This window comes from Anoplopoma fimbria, unplaced genomic scaffold (assembly GCF_027596085.1).
Source record: "Anoplopoma fimbria isolate UVic2021 breed Golden Eagle Sablefish unplaced genomic scaffold, Afim_UVic_2022 Un_contig_4337_pilon_pilon, whole genome shotgun sequence".
NCBI lineage: Eukaryota > Metazoa > Chordata > Actinopteri > Perciformes > Anoplopomatidae > Anoplopoma > Anoplopoma fimbria.
In genome coordinates this window covers 1-8,416 of record NW_026548269.1, presented here as the reverse complement: position 1 = coordinate 8,416, position 8,416 = coordinate 1, and the positions used below count along the sequence as shown (strand labels likewise).

At 43.5% G+C, this 8,416-nt stretch overlaps 1 long non-coding RNA gene across 1 annotated transcript; it reads right to left on the bottom strand.

The window, feature by feature from the left end:
- Positions 1–5,021: 5,021 nt before the first annotated feature.
- On the bottom strand, positions 5,022–7,871 carry LOC129114478 (uncharacterized). Its single transcript, XR_008532501.1, has 3 exons — positions 7,798–7,871; positions 5,238–5,451; positions 5,022–5,111 (listed from the first exon to the last, which is right to left on the bottom strand). It is a non-coding gene; the product is annotated as an uncharacterized LOC129114478 (long non-coding RNA).
- Between the last annotated feature and the right edge of the window lie 545 nt (positions 7,872–8,416).

Here is an 8,416-nt window from a genome sequence, read left to right as displayed (position 1 = left end):
TTTCAGTTTTTTTGGTGTTGGTCCAATGTCCCGGACAGTTAAAAGGAATTCCAGTCAAATATGTTTGTTTATTGAGCTTAAGAACAACTGAAAGAGGACACATGTGTTACAATTTTACCAGAACATTAAGGTTTCATGAAGAGTTAATGTGTGTGTGATTAGTATATTAAAATATTATAAAAGTGTTTCAACATTAAAAAAGTAATTGACAATTCTGTCTCTTCCTCGCTCCATTAGCCCTTTCTTATTGTTTCACTGCCAAGAAAAGCAAAAGTAAGAGAAGAATAAATAGAAACATAGAGCAAGAGATGGTGTGTGTTACGTGTGATTGTATTTGGTTGTGGGTCTGCTGTTCTCTCCTCCCTCTGCCCTTTTCTTCAGGCTGGCTTGCAGTGATTGCTTGAGTGAGTGCAGGTGTGCTCACTGAGCTCCGCCCCCTGTGAGCAGTATAAGACCAGGAAGTGAGCCTGAGACAGCCCTTCTCTGCTCAGTAGACAGCCGTGTGTGCTGTGAGAGTGTGTCTCTTGTTGATTCCAGGTTTGGCAGGTTTCTCTCCTTTTCCCTTAAAAGGAGGGTGGTGGTTGGGCTTGCTCTAGTTTAGCAGCAAGGTGGTTGTTTGTTTGTCTAACTTCATTTAACCTTGTGTTTTCTCCTTTTGTTGGTCTTTTAGATCAGTCTCGGCCTGCTCAGTGTAAGCCCGTTTTAGGTGTGATTCTCTGCGGAGCAGTGTTCTTTTGTTGCCATTGCCTTCTTTTTGTTAATAAACGGTTTTCTTTCTTTAAACCATTGTTCCCCCTCTTCCTTCGACCACTTACCATCAACTGTTACTCCCTGGTCCCCACCGGGACGTAACATATTTGGGGGCTCGTCCGGGATACGAAGGAGTTTGGGGAATTGTTGTAGTTTTAGATAGTTAAACGAGGGTTGTTTGAATCTCCAGTGGCTTCTGTGGTGAGTATTGGTGTGTGGGTGTCCGTTGTCTGTTTGTTTGTTTTTGTCAAGTGTAGCAGCTTCCTCAGGAAAGTCGGGGTGAGTGTTCAGCTTGGCTGTTTCAGCCTTTCCATCGAACACTCTTTTAATGTTTTTCCTTTCTTATTTTCGAGGTAATCCTGGGGAGGGGAGCAAATCTCTCGAGCCCAGCACGCCTCAGAAGACAGGCAGGTGGAGTGGGGGGTTGAGTAGGACCTGGGGTGGTTTGTTTGAAGCCAGACCTGTTTCTGTGTGTGTGTGACACCCTGTACTAATACCACCACTGTCACTGCTGGTTGGTGCTGTTTGTTGTACGGAGGTGATTTGATTTTGATTTTGGTGTTTCTGCTTCATGCTGAGTAGGATATGGCAGATTTTAATTTAAATGAGTTTGTAGCTGCTCCTACGTTGGACAAGTGTAGTAAGGCCGGTTTGTTTGCTCTCGCTTTGCACTATGGCATCTCTGTCTCAACCTCTCTCTGTAAACTGGATCTTAAGTCTGCAGTTGTAGATTTGTTATTTGTTAGTAGATCACTTGTTAGATCTGACATCGTGTAATGGGTCAGCATGCAGTCTATCAACCAATAGGCCTGTGTTTGATTCCCACCCATGGTGGATCTTTTTTCTTTTTCTTACAAATAAGATCATTTCTTGTTAAATTTAATTTAGTCAGTGGGTGCAACTTTCATGCATTTCTAGCAATGGAAAAAACATTTATTGAACAAGCAGTATAAACACTTACAAATATAAAAATATATCATATTATAAACACTATGAAAACCAAACAGTTTAACAGTGTGTGCGTGTCTTGGAATCAATTCCGGGCCTTGTTTCTTTGCCCTCAGTGCCCTTTTGGACCATTCCTTCGCCCTCTTTGTAGAAGCCCTTGCGGCCATTTGAAGGGGACACAATCTTCTGAAATTGCTCCCTCATCTTCCTGGCTTGGCAGTGTCCAGCACCAGGGAATAAAATGTATCCGTCGTGCTAGTAGAGCGGCACATGAACTTTTCACTTTGCTGTTTGGGCGCAGACGTTAGCCTCGTGGTGGTTTTTTGCCTGGAAACGGGAAGACAAAACGTTTGTACTCATTAGTCAAGCCAGCAAAGTGTTATATTGTAACAAAGCATCACAGGGAGGGTGACTGAAAAAAAGATACTTGCATGACCAGACACTGCAGTGCGGATATCGGTAAAGTTCGGCCTCCCCGGCAGTCCCATCTCCACCCAGGATGTCTGCATGTATCTGACCAATTCTTGACTGGCCCGGTGCCACTGGTGATGAAGACCAGGTTGTTCTTTGGCCCTAAGGTGTCCCGCAGGTGGAGCCACCTCTCGAGCCAGGAGAATTCGCCATTTGACAGGTATATTTGCGCCGCCCCAAAGTCTCTGTTGGTTTTGTGGTCGTCAACCTGCAATACAGAGAAAACGCTGTCAGACACATTTAAAATAAAACACAGTTTACAAGGCACTTCAACGTAGAGCCTGGAACGTACTGAGATGACGTAGCCATCAGCTGACGAGGGCCCCCCAATGGTCTTCGCCGCCTCTATCTCTGTCACCCTCATTCGTTTGGTCACCGGGCCGATGTCCGTATACGGCTGCAACAAAGGCCGAAAAGTACCCGTAGAATGTGTATCGCAGCGAGGCTGCATCCTCAGACTCCATTTGGTCTGAAAAGAGGACAGGAGAGAAGGGAAAAAAAGTTTCTTTAGCACCTTGTAGAGAGACACAGGTTTATTTCCATCTATATCTTTGTACTGAGTGTTCAGATAGGCCAATTGTCTTACCAAGGATCTCCGGGATCTTTGCCGCCGACAGCTCCTGGCACCTCCTCAGGCTTGCCCTTGAAATTAGGTGCACCATCTTCTTCGCTTTCACCCTCAGTTGGTGGAGCACCACCGGCCTGTTCAGGTTAGAGATAGCTGACTTCACTGCCCTCACCACAGCGGTCAGCTGGTGCTGTGATAGTCTGCAGAGGGGTGGCGGGGTATCCTGGAGATATTGTACAAACTGATAAATGTTAGGTAGAAGTTGGCAGTGGTTATGGTCTTCTTCAGACCGAGGAGGTGACCGGCGTAGCTGCAGAAAGAAAAAGTGGGATTTATCAGACGTCAGGCTTGTCATAACTGCTTCATAACATTTGAATGGGAAAACAACACATACCTCCGTATGCCCTGCATGTTGTGTAGGAATAGCCAGGTGTAGAGGTCTTTTTGTCCCATGGCCATGTAGTAGACAAATGATTTCACCCGGCTGACCTTGGACAGAGTTCTCCCTTTGCTTTGAGGAGGGTGCACTGCCCTGGTGGTACCTCCTGTACTCAAGGTATGAGTCTGTGAACACAAATTCAAATTATTTTTTTATTTAATATTGAAATAGAATCTTAAATCACACACACATTCTCCTTTTCCTACTTACTAATTGATTTGGGGAAGATCAGATTCCTCATCCCAGGGCTTCTGTTTACTGCCCTGGAAGAGTTTCTTGAGGGTCGTTTTCGCAAATCGCTTGTTTGCCCCCTGCTCCTCATGCTGATCCTCCTCCTCCGGTGCTGGGGCAGTGCTTGGCCCGGCCTCTTCCGTCTCGGGGACCTGCTTTTTCTCGGTTGGCCTGGCCTCCTCCTCGCTTTGGTCCTGGGTTACAGCCACAGAAGTGGCTATAGCTGACTTTGGCAGAAATACAGAAGGAATTAGAATTGATATTATTTTGACAATCACTATGATACTTCTCATCTTCAGGTCAGCCATACTCACCCTTTGAGAACGGCGAAGCCTCTTGGCCATTCTCTGACTTTTCTTTAGATGGATGGCCACCTCAGTCTCAGCTTTCTCAAGTTTTTTAGTCACCCTCCGGAGCTCCTTCCTTGAGGCACAGCAGCTGGCTTTGCCACAGAGTGGCTGCTCTTTCTGCTGTGCCGATGGTCCTCCTCCTCCAAGTCCTCGATTTGATGGTCCTCCTCCTCCGCCTCGAGCTCCAGATCCAGGGCTGAGACCATAGGCACGGCCGGATTGGATTCCCGAAGAAGTGCAAGCATAAACGGGGTTATCGAGCGTTTAACAATGTTGAAGTTTGCCTGCATTTGCACAGCAGTAATCTCGGGGTGAGCTCCCTCGAGGTGCTTGTCCAAACGAGTACTTTTATAGGTACATCCATGGACTGGGCAGGCCTCCAGACGGATATTTACTCGGCCTGTCGCTAGGTTGAGGAGTAGCTTCCTCTCGTCCTTATATTTTAATCTTATGACCTCTGCTGAGGTGGTTTGGTAATGCTGCATACACTCCCAAGGCACACAGGGCAGTGGATGTTTATTCATAGATTAAATGTAATCTAAGATATTTTTCTAGGAGGCGGAGCCTAAAAGTTAGAGCAAGTGGTCGTAGAACAGACGGAACTGGATGTGTGTAAACTTTCAAGTCAATCGGAATTACGGGACGAGGGCCATGGCCATTCAAAATTTTGTAGGGGGTGCTGTCGAGTCAACTTTTCACGCATTAAAATCATATCAGGCAACTACATTTTGGACTTTCAATGTGTGTGCCAAGTGTGGTTGTGTTTCAAGCATTTTTAGACCTTTAAAAACACCGCGTGACGCAGCTGGCTTGTCACCCTGCACGGCGCTCTGCTGATTCTCATTGGCTCACAGTGCTGTCAATCTCATTTCGGTGGGTACAGCTCGATTCTATTGGCTCTAACGATAACACAGTAAAGAGTATAAAAAGTAAAAAATCTTAATTTTTGTTATTGTGGATTTTTACTTATTTAATATTCTCTACTCTGATACTTAATTACTATGCTTGTTTTGACAATGTGTTTTGTGTCTTGCAAGTTTCCCTACTGCGAGGATAATAAAGGATTATCTTATTTTAACTTATGCTGAAGGCATTATAAATGAGGGTGTATTATAAATCGAACTCCTAACCGTGTGCCCTTAGTACATACACTGTATCCCATCGGCCACAACTGCTCCCTTGAATACTACTGAATGACGTGTGAATGAGAAAAGTAAGACACAAACAAAGTTGGAAAGATGTGTTAAAAGGTTTTTTTTTATATGGGCGATATATAAATAAGAACACATCTGTGTCATCCGTCAGCAGCTAGGTCGTCTAATGGCATTGCCAAAAAGGTCCTCATCTGTGATAACTGAAAAAGACAAGTTAGCAGATTGTAGAATGTATTTATTTTGTGCAGGCTCAGCTCCAAGTGAATATAACAAGATGATTTCTTGAGTAATGAAGTATAACAAACAGCAGGTGGGATAATATTTACCATCTGGAGACCATTGCTGTGACAGCTGTCTGTCTTGTTGCTGTTGTTGTTTGATTGTCATTTTTTCAAGTTCCTTCTTCAAAAAACAGTTTTGGTGTTCAAGCTTTTTGTTGACTTGGGCCTGCTTTACCAGATACGTGGTGGCCTCACTACATGTCTGCAAACATGTTCGGTAGACCTCCTGTCTGCTCACGCCTGGATCTGAACAGGAATACTGTAATGAAATAGAGCAATCACAGAAAAGTTTTTGAAATGTCAACAATGTGATATAGGTATATGCAATGTTACAAAATGCATGTACAAGGGCAGTAGACCTCACAGTGAGGAGCTTGCAGGCCTGTAGGAATTTGATTCCTGAAACTGAAAACAAGGATTGCAGGCTGGATAAGGGAGGGAGTCCACTGTCGTCTCCACAGTTTTGAGACTGTTCAGCTCCAGGTTCTGACCACATCAGAGGGCCAGCTGATCAACCTCATGTCAACTTGTTTTCCATCTTTTAGTGGAGCACTTTGTTGCTTCTTTGGTGGCGCATATAGTCATGTGTGTTCGGCACATATTACAACTGATGCAGCACTCGTTTATTCTCCAGCAGACGTTCACTACGACGCATATTAGTTTCAAATTTGCCTGTAAATATCTAGTATGGTGAAAATGAATATTTGCTATATTCAGGCTGCAAAGCAAGATCATGAGTGGTTGTGTTGTAATTTGTGGGTTTACCACAAACAGAGAACAGCACAGAAGGTAAAGTAACAAGCTCATTGTTAACCAGTGCTTTTTTTAACCCTTACATACTGTTCATATTTAATGCCTTCACAGTATGGTCCGGGTCAATTTTGACCCCAGACCAAGACTTCCCTCATAGTAGGTGTCTATACCCAATTTTAAACTACAGATCTATTTAGAATGTCTAAATAGACTGTCTCATTAATAAATGTATGATTAATCCTTAATAAATGCTTCAGAGAGCAGGGAGAGTGTATCTCTTTAAGTTTTACAACATTTGTTTTTGGAGAAAAACATCTACTATTACACATTATTATGTCCTGTTTTACTTAAGTAAATAATATGTATATAATGTAATGATATAATGTAATAATAGTGATAATAAATTGATTCAAATTTGTTACTTTGTAGATTATTTTATGCAGGTGCAGATCTTGTGTCTATGACAAGGCACCCTCTGACCTCTGGAAGACTTCTGTTCCCTTTGTGCACCATATATGATCACTCCTATGCTGTTTTACTCTTTCACTGTTTCGAGATTCCCCCCATGCCCCTTCAAAAAGACCAGCAGGTGTCTGTCTCTGCCGGAACCTGGGCAAATGTCTGGGAACACAGACAGTACTTAGGACAGTGTTGAGGTCCCCCTTGAACTCTGTCACCCCTGTACCATAAAAAATACACACAAACATGGCCTGTACAGTTTCACAGTTTCAAGATTCACTAAAACCACCATTTTCCTAAACAGCCTCAGTGTAAAAAAGTTTGTAGCACCTGTACAAAAGAATAACATTTTAAAATATTTTCATTTTTGTGTATTTTGGGTCACTTTAGGAAAAGTCATCAAATTTCAGGCTAAAAGAATGACGTTTAGGGGATTTTTACAGCTGTCAAATGACAAAACGGATCAAATTTGACCCTAACAGTATGTAAGGGTTAATATATATCCACAGTTAAGCTATGTTTGCTGACATGCATATGTACAGTTTTTCCTGATGTATCTGCCAAGTAAATTAAGCGGTGTGAAACAATTACATGTGAAAAAGGTTTGAGTTAAACATAACTGTCTGTAAGTTTAAAGGCAGATAGTTATTAAGAGAAGAAACTTACCAGGTAGAGTGTGTTGAAAGGAAGTGAGAAGCAGTTAAGGCCACTCAGACACCCAACAAGCTGTGCAATGCTCTCATAACTGGGTCCAGAATTACCCAGAAACATCTCGAGCATGACCATCATCACAAAACCGGAATATCTCACAAGCTAAACAGTCCAAAACATGCTGTTACAGCATCCAACAAGCCGCGCTCCAACAACTCCTCCAATGATCCCAACAACTCCTCCAATGATCTCAACAACTCCTCCACAGAAGCCATAACCGAGGAAACAAACTTTGACTGTCCGAACACACACACAAAACCCAAACTGATCCATACAGAATTAAACTATTGCTGCCAACGTCACTGCAGCCCTGTCCCTCTAGCTGCCTAAGCAGAGACTAAATAAACTCCTCCCTAGTCTTCAGGTGGTACTTGTGGCGGGCACTTACGCACTAAAACCCGTAGGCCCAGTAAAGCAACCATGAACTGGCAACCCACCTGCAGCCTCAGACGAGCCCCCGAGACAACTGCTCCAACCACTTTGGTCACCACACTAATCAACCCCCCCCAACCAACTCCAAAGGGAATCCACTCTTAATCCTAACAGGGACAGAACAGCAATTTACTCACCAAAAGAAACAACCAGCATAACACAGCTCGACGTCACAAATACACTCCTCAGGAAAACTAATCACACAGCTACTCACATTAACCAAACTACTATTACTATTAACCCTACTCACCACACTCGTCCATGTCTCCCAAACAACCAGATTGCACAGCTCAGTCACCAAAACGAGGTGCACCTGCCTACTAGGCTACCACTGATCCCAGAATCAGTCTATGCAGATCAATTTATAACCATCAGCGACAACTTCACAAAAATAAAATCTAAACCAGGTCAAACAAGTAAGGACGAGCCCCCATATGTTACAACCCGGCTCTCAGGCTGCAACATGAAGGAGACAAGACGGCTGTAAATCTAATAAATAGGTACATTTGTTTAACAAATAATATTAACAAATCACAATAACTAAACAAAGCCAACAAAGCAGCAGCTGGGTCAGCCAAGGAAAAGCCCCAGGAGGAGAGAGCCCCCCCCCTGTTCAGGTGCTGAGTCTTTATGACTGGGACTCTACGATGCTCAGGTGTGGCTCATCAGCAGCAATCAACAACCTGAAAGACAAAGAACCAGCAAACAGGACACAGAGCCCTAGTGGAAAGGAGGGGTCGTCACAATGCTACAAAGTTCTTCTATGTGAAACATGTTTATCCAAAAACAGGTTCCAGAGAGGATTATGTGTTTTTTAACCAACTTTATGATCATTATACTTAACCAGCATAATTCAAAACTGCACCGAA